Source organism: Gopherus evgoodei, chromosome 9 (genome assembly GCF_007399415.2).
Source record: "Gopherus evgoodei ecotype Sinaloan lineage chromosome 9, rGopEvg1_v1.p, whole genome shotgun sequence".
Lineage (NCBI taxonomy): Eukaryota > Metazoa > Chordata > Testudines > Testudinidae > Gopherus > Gopherus evgoodei.
The window spans coordinates 1,656,788-1,671,982 of NC_044330.1; the positions used below are offsets into that span (position 1 = coordinate 1,656,788).

Consider the following 15,195-nt stretch of genomic DNA (forward strand, 5'->3'; position numbering starts at 1 on the left):
CCCGACAGCCCTTCCCCAATCCTGACCGCCCCACCGTGCGGCACCCCCGACCCCTCCCCAATCCCAGACCCCCCCCCCCCGACAGCCCTTCCCCAATCCTGACCGCCCCACCGTGCGGCACCCCCGACCCCTCCCCAATCCCAGACCCCCCCCGTGCCACCCCAACGGCCCCTCCCCAATCCCAGACCCCCCCCATGCCACCCCAACGGCCCCTCCCCAATCCCAGACCCCCCCCGGTGCCACCCCAACGGCCCCTCCCCAATCCCAGACCCCCCCCGACAGCCCTTCCCCAATCCTGACCGCCCCACCGTGCGGCACCCCCGACCCCTCCCCAATCCCAGACCCCCCCCCAACGGCCCCTCCCCAATCCTGTGCCGCCCCCACGGCCCCTCCCAAATCCCGCCCCAGGGCCCCCCCCCGCCGGTGCCGCGCAGTGCCGTGACCCCCCCGGCCGGCCGGCCGGCACTCGGAGCCCCGCGGGGGGGCTCCGGCACCTGACGGGTGACGTCACATCCTGCCCCCCCCCCCCGGCGCGCGGAGCCGGTTGGAAGCGGTTCCCCGCCCGCCCGCCGCACACAGCGCGGAGCCGGCCCCGCTCACGCCGCCGGCGCCATGGGGCTGAGCTAGGGGGCGCCGCGCCGCCGGGTGAGTCTGCGGGGCCGGGGAGCACGTGGGCGGCGGGGGGAGCCCCGGGCCGCGCCGCACGCGCCTGCCACGTGCCCGGAGCTGCCGGCGGGCGGGCGGGCTGCGCCCCGCTCCCCCCCCCCCCCGCCGCCGCCGCCGCTGGAAGGGCCGGGCCCGAGCCCGAACTCGTGCCGCGGGGCCCCCGGCAAGTGCGATGGGGGGGGGAGCCTAGATGGGAACCCCCCAAATCGGGACATCTGGGCCCCCGGGGGCCGGGCCGGGCCTGCCGCTCCGCTCTGCTCCGCAGGGTCCCGGGCTGGGTCCGGGCAGCGTCCGCCGGCAGCGCCTTCTGCATCCCCAGCCAGGCCTGAGCGCTGCCGTCGGGCCTGGCCCGTCGCCATGGCAGCCGCAGAGCCCGCCCCGGGGGCCTGGCAGAGGTGCGGGTGAATGGGCCTTGTACTGCGGGGGGGGGGCGACAGACACGTCTGTGCCGCTCGCTCAGGGGTCTTCCCAGCCCCAGACTGACACTCCGCCCCCCAAGGCCAAGGCGCCTCCAAGGGCACAGCACTGTCTTCCAGTCTTTGAAGAAAAAAAATTCTCAGCACTTCCCTGCCCCACTTTTTTGTTATCTTTCATTCTTCTATTGGCTTGAGGAGTCCCCTCTCCTACTATCATCCCTGAGTTTTTTGGTTCCCTACGGGCCATGCCCCTCCCCAACTCTGAATTGTAGGTACATTTCCAAGGATTATCTACAGCCCTTAGGCTGTGTCTGCGCTGCCCACGTTACAGCACAGCCATGGTAGCGCGGTGATGTGGGCAATGTACTCATGCTGCATCGCCAAGGAGAACTCTCCTGGGCAATAAAAAACTCTCCTGAACAAGGGGTGAAACAGGCGCAACCCCCAGCCATAACGCGCTCTCTAGACTGGCGCTTTTCAGCACTAAAACTTTTGTAGCTCAGGGGTGTGGTTTTTTCACACGCCGAATGACAAAGTTTTAGTGCTGAAAGTGGCAGGTAGACACTGCCTCAGACATAGGAGCCTTTCGGGTTTCAGTTCTGGTGAAGGATCATGGAACCCTATGTATTTCCATGTCTCCTTGCATTTTTCCACTCAAATGGGAGGATTTCACAGAATTGGCCTAGAACAAGTCCTAGTCAAAGCAATAAGGAACAAGAAGAGCTGAGCTACAGACTGTGTTAGATTTACTTACTCTTGGAATATAACTGAATTTAAATTTTAGTTAAATACCAAGCCCATTTGTCTTTTACTTAGGTGTAAAAATTACATTCAGCCAATAGGAATGCTTTCATGGAACCTGTGGAATAAGGTAGGGTACATAAGAATGGATGTACTAGGTCAGACCAAATGTCCATCTAGCCCAGTATCTGTCTACCGACAGTGGCCAATGGCAGGTGCCCCAGAGGGAGTGAACCTAACTGTTAATAATCAAGGGATCTCTCTCCTGCCATCCATCTCCATCCTCTGACAAACAGAGTCTAGAGATACCATTCCTTACCCATTGTGGGTAATAGCTGTTAATGGACTTAACCTCCATGAATTTATCCAGTTCTCTTTTAAATCCTGTTATAGTCCTAGTCTTCACAACCTCCTCAGGTAAGGAGTTCCACAAGTTGACTGTGCGCTGTGTGAAGAAGAACTTCCTTTTGTTTGTTTTAAACCTGCTGCCCATTAATTTCATTTGGTGGCCCGTAGTTCTTATATTATGGGGACAAGTAAATAACTTTTCCTTATTTACTTTCTCCACACCACTCATGATTTTATAGACCTCTATTATATCCCTCCTTAGTCTCCTCTTTTCCAAGCTGAAAGGTCCTAGCCTCTTAATCTCTAGAGTGATTTAAATCATTAAATGGAAAGTCTTGATTTAAATAATCTATTTTAATCAACTTTGCTATTTAGATTTCAGTTATTTTCTAAAGAAAGGTGCATTCTCATTGGTTTATAAAACCATTAAAATATGTTAACTGGAATTTAATTAAACACATTAAATAGCATATAAAATTTATTTTTATTAAACAAAACAACCGTAACTGTCTGGGATACATAAACTTCTCTTATCCAAACATGTTTCACATTTACAACTAAATTTATAAGAAGTTTAGGCCTTAACACATTTTGTATTAAATTTGGATTTCATTTTAAATAGTTTTTTAAAAAAAAAACTTATAATTTAAATGATGAAATAAAAAAAATCCAATTTAACTAAAAAGATCTGATTTTTTTATTGTTTCAAAAAAAAAAAAAAAGATTTTTATCCAGCCTGAAATGTGGTCTTTTCTGTACATAAAAGTTGTACTGATTTAGTTAACTTGGTGCATTTACCTTGTGTGAGCCTTCTTGTTTATGTCTACATTGGCAACTGAGCAACAAAACTTTTCTCTTTCAGAGGTGTTAACCGTGCCCCGACCCCTGAAAGACAAAAGTTTTGCCATGACAAGTAGGTGCTCTTGCCGACAACGCAGATGCTGCTCATTGAGGGTGGAAGCTTTTGTCAGCAGGAAAGTCGACAAAATAGCAGCTACACTGCATGACTTTTAGCGACACAGCCATGTCACTAAAAGCTGTGTAGTGTAGACATAGCCTAAGAGTGCTTTACATGAGTAACTGAAGCTATGTTAATATAAAGTGTTCTTATAACAATTTTAGAGGGTCCACTTGAGGGCTACACTGATTTAATTAAACACGTTTCTAAACAGATTTGTTCAAATTTAGTACAATTTTTGTGTGTAGACAAAACCTGAAATGCTTACATTGTCTCTCACATCCTGAAGGATCACAAAGCAATTTATAACTACTGCATTCTATACATTTCACTTGTCACTGAAATGCTTCCACTTCTGCGGTGAAACATGTTTTTGAGAACAGTTCACAGTAACGCCTCACCACAATTTAAGACAGGCAGTGAAGAAAACTATGACCATTTGAAACTTCCAGGGAATTGTAGGTAGGCAGAATGTAATTAGGTAAAGTGAGATTTAGCCAGGGCTCTAGTTGCTTGTACTCTTGCATACTGTCACTGTTTTAGTGACCACAGGGGTCAAGACTTTGCTATTACATCTCATTCCAAAAGCACTCACTGCAAATCTGGCTCTTCCAATCATCCAGAACTCCTAACATCAGGTACGGACACTAATTCAGAGGGAAGAACACCACTTCCTGCAACCCCCTGAATTTTCCCCATCCAAGGACCACTGAAGAAGCTTGACCATGGTTTCTGAGGTCTGATTAAAATCAGAATGGGAGGTGGTATTTAGCAGTAAAACCCTGAGGAAAACTGCTCTGATAGTGCTCCTGTAAAGTGCTTTTCAGGAATCAACAAATTCAATCAAAAGTACGAAATAGCTACCTGAGAAACCTGGATCTGAAGAATGCAGGCTTCACTAACACCTTGGTCTTTCAGCAGCTTGACACAGCTGTTAATAAATGTAAAATGTTTTCAATTTCTCCAGTATCATTAATTGAATTAAATATATTAATTATTAAGTGACTGCACTGTTAACCCCAGATATAACCTGAATTAGTGTCTGGCTAACTCTATTGTAGGGTAGCGAGTATTCTCATTAACAAATCCCTTGAATTTTGCTCCTTGATTAAACTTCACCTTTATGTATAACTGAGGCAATACTGTGACTTTCTTATGACATCAAGTACGTTCTTACTGTTCAGTAAAACTGCAGTTTATACCAACGCAACCATGAGTTGTTAACTTTTGCAAGAAATGTATTCCCTGTAAGGAACCTTCATATCTGTGTCAGTTTTGATAGGATGTGGTTCAACTGAGTTTAAGAACTTAAAAACTCACCTGATGTTCAAGTTTTCCAGTTGTATTTAGACCTTTCGTTGCTTTCTTGTATGTTTTCAAATTTATTTAAAAGCATCTATCCCAGCTGGCTCCTCGTATTTATGTAACTGAAGTATGTAATCAAGGATGATAATTCCAAACTATAACCGCTTTAAACCCCGTTAGCAACAGCACAGCAAAATAACCTCTCTCAAACATCCACCCTCTATCCCTCAACCCATCTCCTTAGCAAAGGCCTGGGAATGAGCTTGACGTGAGCCTTGCAGCATCTTCCGAAGGTCAATAAATCAGCGTTTTATCAGACCACGAAGGAGATCATGTTCAAGCACTGAGAACCCTTCAAGGACCCAGCCACCAACCTCTGCTATTTGGAGTTGTTGCAGTATATCACAGGGCAGAGAGAGACACTTCATTAGCTAGGTTCCAAACCATTTAGTGCTTTATGGGTCTAAATTAACAATCTAAACTCCATCAGAAAACTAATTGGAAGCTAGTGCACTCATGGAGCGCTCAGCATGCTTTCTCTGTGGATGGCCACTGGGCAGGCATGCCACTGCATTCTGCATCAAACTGCACTAAACACCTATACATCAGAAGCTTCGGATGTTTGTATCTGAATAGTTCTCTCATCTTTTCCATTTTATTTTTCAGAACAAATGGCAGATCTTATTCTGAAGTCTTATATAGTATCTTTAGCAACTGTGGGCTTGTCTACATCACAAAGTTGCAGCGCTGGTGAGGGGGTTACAGCGCTGCAACTTAGGAGGTGTACACATCTGCAGGGCATCACCAGCGCTGCAACTCCCTGTTTGCAGCGCTGGCCGTACTCCCGTTTTGTCTCGGGTGTAGAGGATCCAGCGCTGGTGATCCAGCGCTGGTAATCAAGTGTAGACACTTACCAGCGCTTTTCTTGACCTCCGTGGAATAAGCAGGTATCCCAGCATACCTGAGGAAGCCTCTGGTAATCAAGCTGGTCTCCTTCCCTGGTTTGCTCTCGCATTCCCCGAACCTCCGTGCAAGCAGGTCTCCTTCCCTGCGGTTTGCAGGGGGGTTCGGGGAACGCGAGAGCAAACCGCGGCGAAGCTGGTCTCCTTCCCCGGTTTGCTCTCGCGTTCCCCGAACCCCTGTGCAAGCAGGTCTCCTTCCCTGCGGTTTGCAGGGGGGTTCGGGGAACGCGAGAGCAAACCGCGGCGAAGCTGGTCTCCTTTCCCGGTTTGCTCTCGCGTTCCCCGAACCCCCGTGCAAGCAGGTCTCCTTCCCTGCGGTTTGCAGGGGGGTTCGGGGAACGCGAGAGCAAACCGCGGCGAAGCTGGTCTCCTTCCCCGGTTTGCTCTCGCGTTCCCCGAACCTCCGTGCAAGCAGGTCTCCTTCCCTGCGGTTTGCAGGGGGGTTCGGGGAACGCGAGAGCAAACCGCGGCGAAGCTGGTCTCCTTCCCCGGTTTGCTCTCGCGTTCCCCGAACCTCCGTGCAAGCAGGTCTCCTTCCCTGCGGTTTGCAGGGGGGTTCGGGGAACGCGAGAGCAAACCGCGGCGAAGCTGGTCTCCTTCCCCGGTTTGCTCTCGCGTTCCCCGAACCCCTGTGCAAGCAGGTCTCCTTCCCTGCAGTTTGCAGGGTGGTTCGGGGAACGCGAGAGCAAACCGCGGCGAAGCTGGTCTCCTTTCCCGGTTTGCTCTCGCGTTCCCCGAACCCCCGTGCAAGCAGGTCTCCTTCCCTGCGGTTTGCAGGGGGGTTCGGGGAACGCGAGAGCAAACCGCGGCGAAGCTGGTCTCCTTCCCCGGTTTGCTCTCGCGTTCCCCGAACCTCCGTGCAAGCAGGTCTCCTTCCCTGCGGTTTGCAGGGGGTTCGGGGAACGCGAGAGCAAACCGCGGCGAAGCTGGTCTCCTTCCCCGGTTTGCTCTCGCGTTCCCCGAACCCCTGTGCAAGCAGGTCTCCTTCCCTGCGGTTTGCAGGGGGGTTCGGGGAACGCGAGAGCAAACCGCGGCGAAGCTGGTCTCCTTCCCCGGTTTGCTCTCGCGTTCCCCGAACCCCTGTCCAAGCAGGTCACCTTCCCTGCGGTTTGCAGGGTGGTTCGGGGAACGCGAGAGCAAACCGCGGCAAAGCTGGTCTCCTTCCCCGGTTTGCTCTCGCGTTCCCCGAACCCCCCTTGAAGCTGCCCAACAGCGCTGCAGTGTGGCCACATCTAACACCACTTGCAGCGCTGGTTGCTGTAAGTGTGGCCACTCTGCAGCGCTGGCCCTATACAGCTGTACTAATACAGCTGTAACAACCAGCGCTGCAAAATTTTAGATGTAGACATACCCTGAGACAAAAGAGTCTTCTAATTTTAACTCCTTCAATCCACTAATTTGCTTCTATCCCTTCCTTCTGTGTACTGATGTTTGGTAATCACCAGTCAATCGCACATTTGCATGATTGATCAACTTTCACATTTACTACCTTTATAGTCAGAAACAACCACCAAGTGAATTCAGCATTGTGAAAACTGAAAAACAAGATGAGCTCAGTAGCTTTGGACAGAACCATAGTATCAGATACCCTGTCCAACTTCCAGAAGTTCCTGAATTCTAGAAAGCCAAGGCCTCTCTCAATTTACAGCTTTACCTACTGTGTCCCCCACTCTCCACATGAACAGTCAGTGATAGTTGGTTAGCCCACTAGGCATGCCTTTGTCATTGGTAATCACTCAATCCATTCCCTCTTCCCCTCTAGGCTTCTATCTAGACAGTTCTAAATCTTTGGTTTCCTCATAAGCAAACCTTGATGTTGTTATCACTTCCCTTTTAAATTCTTAGACTAGTTAGTTTTTATTAATTAGGTTCTAATTTTTGTTTCAATTTAAAATAAAAAGATTTCCTATATATGCTCATGTAATTACTTCAGAATGTCACAGAAGTACCAAAAATGAAAAAAGCAATAACATCCCCTGAAAAAATCCACTGTGCTGGGTTTTTAATAACATTGCTACTCCTATGCTTAGTGAGTATAGCTTCAGACCATCTGATCATGGTTATCCAAGTCTAATGTTTTAATTGTTTTTCCTTGTGGTTTATTAAAATATTATATTTTGAATGCTGAGAAGTCTGGTTCACTTGTTGCGTAGTTCTAGAAAAAACAGCTGTGAAGACATTTATCACTTTGTATTGTCAGAGTCGTGTAGTGTTTAGTCTCAACTTTTTTGGTTTGCCAGTGCAACTGAAACTAAATGTCAACTATTGTTTTAACCCCCCCCCCCTTTTTATTGCAGGGGACTCAGAAGCTGAATGTAGTCCGCATTGAATTTTCAGACAGGTTAGCCATGCTTTTTTGTGAACAACTACATTTGAAAGCATTGCTGCTTTTCTTCAATTACCTTTTAGAATAAAGTTGACTTTTGTAAAACAGTGTCCTCCTAGGGTAGATGATGAGATTACTTTTTAACTTGTGAAAAACAGATGGCCACATCTGTTTTACTATTTTTTTTAACTTCTTGAAGAGTTATATACTGTAAGTTGCAGTTAATTATGCTTCTGCTGTTCTGAATCTATGGATCTTTACTCTTTTCTTCACTTTGGGTTTATGTGCACTTGACTTTTACCTAGGCTGAGCCCTAACATAATGCACAAACTTCTGTAGAAATAAATAAATGTTTGGGCACTTTTGAGGGTAGCTTTCACAGTTATTTACTACTGTGAGTTAATTGGCAATCAGTCCACTTGAGAGTTTCGGTTTTTTTAAAGAAAAGTCTAGTGTAGACATATCCTTCAAGAGCCAAAGAGAGGTATTTCACTTGTGAACTTAATGATGTCTGGTTTAGCTTCTCATTTTCTGCTCATAATTCTGTAATTGGCTAGGATCATCTCTCCCTTTACCCCTGATTCTTTTTGATTGTTAAGGTGGCTTGCTTGTGTATGATAGATGTCTAGCATTTTGTACAGTGTTAGGCCTGGTGAAAAATGCACACCCCAGAGTGGTGAAGTTAAGCTGACCGAAGTCCCTGTGTAGATGGCACTAGGTTGACAGAAGAACTCTTTTGTTGACCTTGCTACTGCCTCTCGAGGTGGTTTATTTACGTTGATGGAGAATTTCTCCTGTCGGCACAGGTAGCCGCTACACTGAAGCACTGCAGCGGTGCAGCTGTGCTATTGTAGTGTTTAGGCAAGTCCTCAGAGTAGTCACCTGTGGGAAGAACTCTTGTGTCTATATAATAGCACATGTCAATGCCACCCAGCAGTTTAGGGCAGCAAGTGAAAAATGCTGTACTAATAACAACACTGAGCACTTCACAAAAGTGGTTAAGCATTATTATACCTGTGTTAGATGGGGAAGCTGAGGCACAGAGAGGTTAAATGACTTGCCCAGGGTCACACAGCAAGTGGTAGAGCTGAGAGAAAAACCAAGGTCTTCTGTCAGTCCAGTGCCGTATCTCCTGGCCCATGCTGCATCCTGTTACTTGTATACGGCCAACTATATGTGAGGTGCTTTAACAATAGGTAAGAAGGCACAGACTCTTGCCTCAAAGAACTAAACAGTCTAGCTAGATAATGCACAAACATATGAATGGTGGAGCGAGAAGTGACAAAAGCAGTCTAGTTTAATGATCTGCTCAGGCCTAATTTTATAGCCCAACCCAGAAGCTGACCCAAACTTGACCCAAGAATGTCTAGTGTTTTCAGAACCCATAGGACCCAAACCTTTGTCAGCGCTACTGCCACCTCATCCTTGGGGCTTGGATTGATGGGGGCTTTCTGCTCCCTGTGTCTGTGATCCATCTCTGGTCACCTCCTGCCCTTGGAGTTGTCATGGCAGTGGTTGCATGCCCTGCTTCTGCCGGATACTGCAGCTTTGCTGAGCTGTGTGTGCTGTGGAGTGAGAAGTGTAGTGACTCATTGGCATGCTCGCTTTGCAGCACACACAACGCGCACCAACGTGGGTGGTAGTTGGCAGGAGTAGGGCACACAGCTGCCCCTGTGCTGACCCCCCAGGCAGGACGAGGTGAACAGAGATGACTCACGGGAGCCCCAAAGGGTCAGGTTATTTTTCAGATCCGACCTGATGGTAGTATGTTTAAACAGTGAAGTTTGGAATACATTTTGCCTTGTTTTTTTTAATAACAATTGCAGGGGAAATTTTAGGAAGGCAGAATGTGATTACCAAAATAGGAATTTAGTTAGCATATTTGGGTTAGCATTTCTAAGCTTGTGAAAAATTCCACAGGATCTGGACCTTACTTTTTCTTCTTATAGAACGCACCTCTAAGAAGGCAGTTCCCCCAGTCACCTGGCTTGGGCACCAGTTCAGTACTGGTTCAGAGAAGAATCATGCATTGTTCTTATTATTTGTATTATCATAACTGTACAAACAGAACAAAAGAGAGTTCCTGGCCAAAGATCAAGTCAAGTCACCAACACAATGACATAGGGAAGGATAGGAGAGATGTCCTGGAAGCCAAATTTAGGCTGCTAGGGAAGAGACTGAAATCCAGGACCTCTATGGTGGCATTCTCAGAATTGCTCCCAGTTCCACGCGCAGGGCCAGGTAGGCAGGCAGAGCTTCAGAGTCTTAATGCGTGGATGAGACGATGGTGTAGAAAGGAGAGGTTTACATTCATTAGGAATTGGGAAAACTTTTGGGATAGGGGGAGCATATACAGGAGAAATGGGCTCCACCTAAACCAAAGTGGAACCAGACTGCTGGCACTAAACATTAACAAGGTTGTAGAGCAGTTTTTAAACTAGGAGATGGGGGAAAGCCGACTGCTGCAGAGGAGCATGTGGGTCGGACACAGACTTCTCTTAGGAGAGAGTCTGATGATAGAGAATCTCCAGGTTATAGTCAGGAGCAGAGAATGGAAGAGGATAATGTAAGGGCCAGATCAAATGATAAACAGTCACATAAAAAAGAATCTGGCATATCAGAAAAGGGCAGACAGATAAACAGGGACAAGTTTTTAAAGTGCTTGTACACAAATGCTAGTAGTCTAAATAATAAGATGGGTGAACTAGAGTGCCTTGTGATAAAGGAGGATATTGATATAATAGGCATCACAGAAACCTGATGGACTGAGAGCAATCAATGGGACACAATCATTCCGGGGTACAAAATATATCGGAAGGACAGAACAGGTCGTGCAGGGGGAGGAGTGGCACTATACGTGAAAGAAAATGTAGATTCAAATGAAGTAAAAATCTTAAGCGAATCTGCATATTCCATAGAATCTCTATTGATAGAAATGTCATGCTCTAATAAAAATATAACATTAGGGATCTATATTGACCTGACCAGGACAGTGATAGTGATGATGAAATGCTAAGGGAAATTAGAGAGGCTCTCAAAATTAAGAACCCAATAATAGTGGGGGATTTCAATTATCCCCATATTGACTGGGAATATTTCACTTCAGGACGAAATGCAGAGATAAAATTTCTTAATACTTTAAATGACTGCTTCATGGAGCAGCTGGTACGGGAACCCACAAGGGGAGAGACAACTCTAGATTTAATCCTGAGTGGAGCACAGGAGCTGGTCCAAGAGGTAACTATAGCAGGACTGCTTGCAAATAGTGACCATAATATAATAACATATAACATCCCTGTGGTGGGAAGAACATCTCAACAGTCCAACACTGTGGCATTTAATTTCAAAAGGGGGAACTATACGAAAATGAGGGTGTTAGTTAAACAAAAGTTAAAATGTACAGTGACTAAAGTGAAATCCCTGCAAGCTGCATGGGCCATTTTTAAAGACACCATAATAGAGGCCCAACTTCAATGTATACCCCAAATTAAGAAACACAGTAAAAGAACCAAAAAATAGCCACCGTGGCTTAACAACCATGTAAAAGAAGCAGTGAGAGATAAAAAGGCTTCCTTTAAAAAGTGGAAGTCAAATCCTAGTGAGGCAAATAGAAAGGAGCATAAACATTGCCGAATTATGTGCAAGAGTGTAATAAGAAAAGCCAAAGAGGAGTCTGAAGAACGGCTAGCCAAAAACTCCAAAGGTAATAACAAAATGTTTTTTTAAGTACATCAGAAGCAGGAAGCCTGCTAAACAACCAGTGGGGCCCCTTGATCAAAATACAAAAGAAGCGCTTAAAGATGATAAAGTCATTGCGGAGAAACTAAATGGATTCTTCGCATCAGTCTTCATGGCTGAGGATGTTAGGGAGATTCCCAAACCTGAGCTGGCTTTTGTAGATGACAAATCTGAGGAACTGTCACAGATTGAAGTGTCACTAGAGGAGATTTTGGAATTAATTGATAAACTCAACATTAACAAGTCACCAGGACCCGATGGCATTCACTCAAGAGTTCTGAAGGAACTCAAATGTGAAGTTGCAGAACTATTAACTAAGGTTGTAACCTGTCCTTTAAATTGGCTTCGGTACCCAATGACTGGAAGTTAGCTAATGTAATGCCAATATTTAAAAAGGATCCCGGCAATTACAGACCGATAAGTCTAATGTCGATACCGGGCAAATTAGTCGAAACAATAGTTAAGAATAAAATTGTCAGACACATAGAAAAACATAAACTATTGAGCAATAGTCAACATGGTTTCTGTAAAAGGAAATCGTGTCTTACTAATCTATTAGAGTTTTTTGAACGGGTCAACAAATGTGGACAAGGGGGATCCAGTGGACATAGTGTACTTAGATTTCCAGAAAGCCTTTGAGAAGGTCCCTCACCAAAGGTTCTTACGTAAATTAAGCTGTCATGGGATAAAAGGGAAGGTCCTTTCATGGATTGAGAACTGGTTAAAAGACAGGGAGCAAAGGGTAGGAATTAATGGTAAATTCTCAGAATGGAGAGGGGTAACTAGTTTTGTTCCCAAGGGTGAGTCCTAGGACCAATCCTATTCAATTTATTCATTAATGATCTGGAGAAAGGGGTAAACAGTGAGGTGGCAAAGTTTGGAGATGATACTAAACTACTCAAGATAGTTAAGACCAAAGCAGATTGTGAAGAACTTCAAAAAGATCTCACAAAAAAAAGTGATTGGGCAACAAAATGGCAAATGAAATTTAATGTGGATAAATGTAAAGTAATGCACATTGGAAAAAATAACCCCAACTATACATACAATATGATGGGGGCTAATTTAGCGCCAATGAGTCAGGAAAAAGATCTTGGCGTCATCGTGGACAGTTCTCTGAAGATGTCCACGCAGTGTGCAAAGGCGGTCAAAAAAGCGAACAGGATGTTAGGAATCATTAAAAAGGGGACAGAGAATAAGACTGAGAGTATATTATTGCCCTTATAAATCCATGGTACACCCACATCTTGAATACTGTGTACAGATGTGGTCTCCTCACCTCAAAAAAGATATACTGGCACTAGAAAAGGTTCAGAAAAGGGCAACTAAAATGATTAGGGGTTTGGAGAGGGTCCCATGTGAGGAGAGATTAAAGAGGCTAGGTCTCTTCAGCTTGGAAAAGAGGAGACTAAGGGGGGATATGATAGAGGTCTATAAAATCATGAGTGATGTGGAGAAAGTGGACAAGGAAAAGTTATTTACTTTTTCCCATAATACAAGAACTAGGGGGTCACCAAATGAAATTAATGGGCAGCAGGTTTAAAACAAATTTTTTTTTTATATAAATAAAAGGAAGTTCTTCACGCAGCACACAGTCAACTTGTGGAACTCCTTGCCTGAGGAGGTTGTGAAGGCTGGGACTATAACAGCGTTTAAAAGAGAACTGGATAAATTCATGGTGGTTAAGTCCATCAATGGCTATTAGCCAGGAAGGATAAAGAATGGTGTCCCTAGTCTCTGTTTGTCAGAGGATGGAGATGGATGGCAGGAGAGAGATCACTTGATCATTGCCTGTTAGGTTCACCCCCTCTGGGGCACCTGGCATTGGCCACTGTCGGTAGACAGATACTGGGCTAGATGGACCTTTAGTTTGACTCGGTATGGCCGTTCTTATGTTCTTATGTAATTTGTTGTAGAAACTGATTTTTCTTGCAGGTCTTCTCTCCCAGTACGGAGCTGGGCTGACCGTGCTTAAGCTCAGAGATCATGGTCCAATTTAAGAAATGGTTGTAGAATACACCTTTTGTACCAACTTCAAGAAGTCTTCACTCCCATCTGGCACTAGAAGTAGTAGAAATTAGAGTGTTTGAAGTATGAACCAGGGCACACAGCCAACATAGTGTTGAAAAAGTCAAAGGTGTTGAATTGTTCATTTTCCTATCCAGTCATCAATGTTCTAGCTTCTGCTGTTCTGGAAATTGTTTGTTTATGGGAAATGCCACTTTCCATTTACACTCTTTCTTCCACTCTACTTCCATACGAAATGTTTCTAACTCTCACACTTCTCATCCATTTCTGGTCTCTTCTGTTTCACTGATGATTAAATATTTTTGACTTTTTGGCTTTTCCAATGCCTATCTCAGCATTGAATAAATGAATTATTTTATAACATTAGTCTGGAAGGTGAGTTACAGATTTTTTCAAGTGGAATAGTAATTTATTATACCTGTCTTTTGTGCAGTGATGTTGCTAGGCCTTTGACTTTCTGAGGTTCTTGTATGGCCCCGTATTGTTTTATCTGAGTGCCTCAGAATCTTTTAATGTATTTATCAACCCAACATCCCTAGAAAAATGCTATTATTCCCATTTTATGGATGGGAAACTGAGGCACAAAGACACTAAGGCCCATATGTTTAAATGTATTTAATCACTTAAATACCTTCAAATATCTGGACTTACGTTATTTGCCCAAGGACACATAGGAAGTCCATGGTAAAGCAAGGAGTTGAAATGGGACAAGGCAAGTTCCAGGCTAGCGACCTAACCACTAGACCATCCTTCCTTTTCTAGAGGACTTCAGATCCTCGTGATGCTGCCTCTTTGTCAAATACAAAAAGCAGTTAGATTCTACACTTTTGCTTGGCTAAAGTTAGTTTTAGAAAGTGGACATAAGCTATTACCTCTAGAAGCGCTGAATTCAACAACTTTTGCCTTATCAGATTTAAAGAAAACCCAGCGGAAATGTTCTAAAACTTTCCTTACTGAGTTTCAATCTGCTTTGTCTTTCTTTATGCTAGAGAAAAGTAGGAAAAATACATTCCTCAATATACTGAGGGAGGCACTTCGTAAAGCAAAAGCAATTTTCCTGAAATTAAAAGATTCAGGAAGAATTTTCTAAAGATTTACTTTCATTTCCATGATTAGCTTGGATTTCTTTCCCACTATCTCACCCCAAAACACACATTATGTAGCTACTGCTTAAGTACACACCACACTCTTTAATGCAGTCTCTAAGGCCGCAATCATGCAAGCACTTGAATTACACCCAGTAAATTGAATGTGTATGTTCAGGCATACCTACGCTACAGTTGCTAAGAGACACTGGTATGGAGCTGCAGCTGTGCTGTTGTGCTGTAGTATAGATGCTTTCTACATTGACGGAAGGGGTTTTCCGTTGATGTAGTTAAACTATCACTCTGAGAGGTGATAGTTAGATGGAAGAATTCTTTCATCAACCTAGCCATGTTTACTCTGGTGGCTAGGTCAACCTAAGTACAGGGCTCAAGGCTCAATAATTTTCACAGTGCTGAGTGACATAGCTAGGTTGATCTAATTTTTAAGCATAGACCAGGCCTAACTATTTGGAGCATCAGGGCCTTAGACTGTGAGCTCTTTGGGGTGATAACTGTCTTTTACTACAAATACATAGGGTGCCTATTACAGCTCGTCCTTGAGATAAATCTGTATATGCAGTTGACATGGTAGATCTTGAAAGTTTAAATACCCCTCCCCCCC

At 45.2% G+C, this 15,195-nt stretch overlaps 1 protein-coding gene across 4 annotated transcripts in view; it reads left to right on the forward strand.

Moving 5' to 3' along the window:
* Positions 1-568: 568 nt before the first annotated feature.
* The window catches only part of ATP13A3 (ATPase 13A3), a 138,346-nt gene continuing 123,719 nt past the window's right edge, over positions 569-15,195 (forward strand). For 2 of the 4 annotated variants that reach the window (XM_030574797.1, XM_030574800.1), the window contains exon 1: positions 584-645. The gene's annotated coding sequence lies outside the window, so the exon portion shown is untranslated. Of the gene's footprint in view, positions 646-7,693; positions 7,738-15,195 lie in introns of those variants that run through there. The other 2 variants (XM_030574798.1, XM_030574799.1) reach the window with 2 other exon arrangements.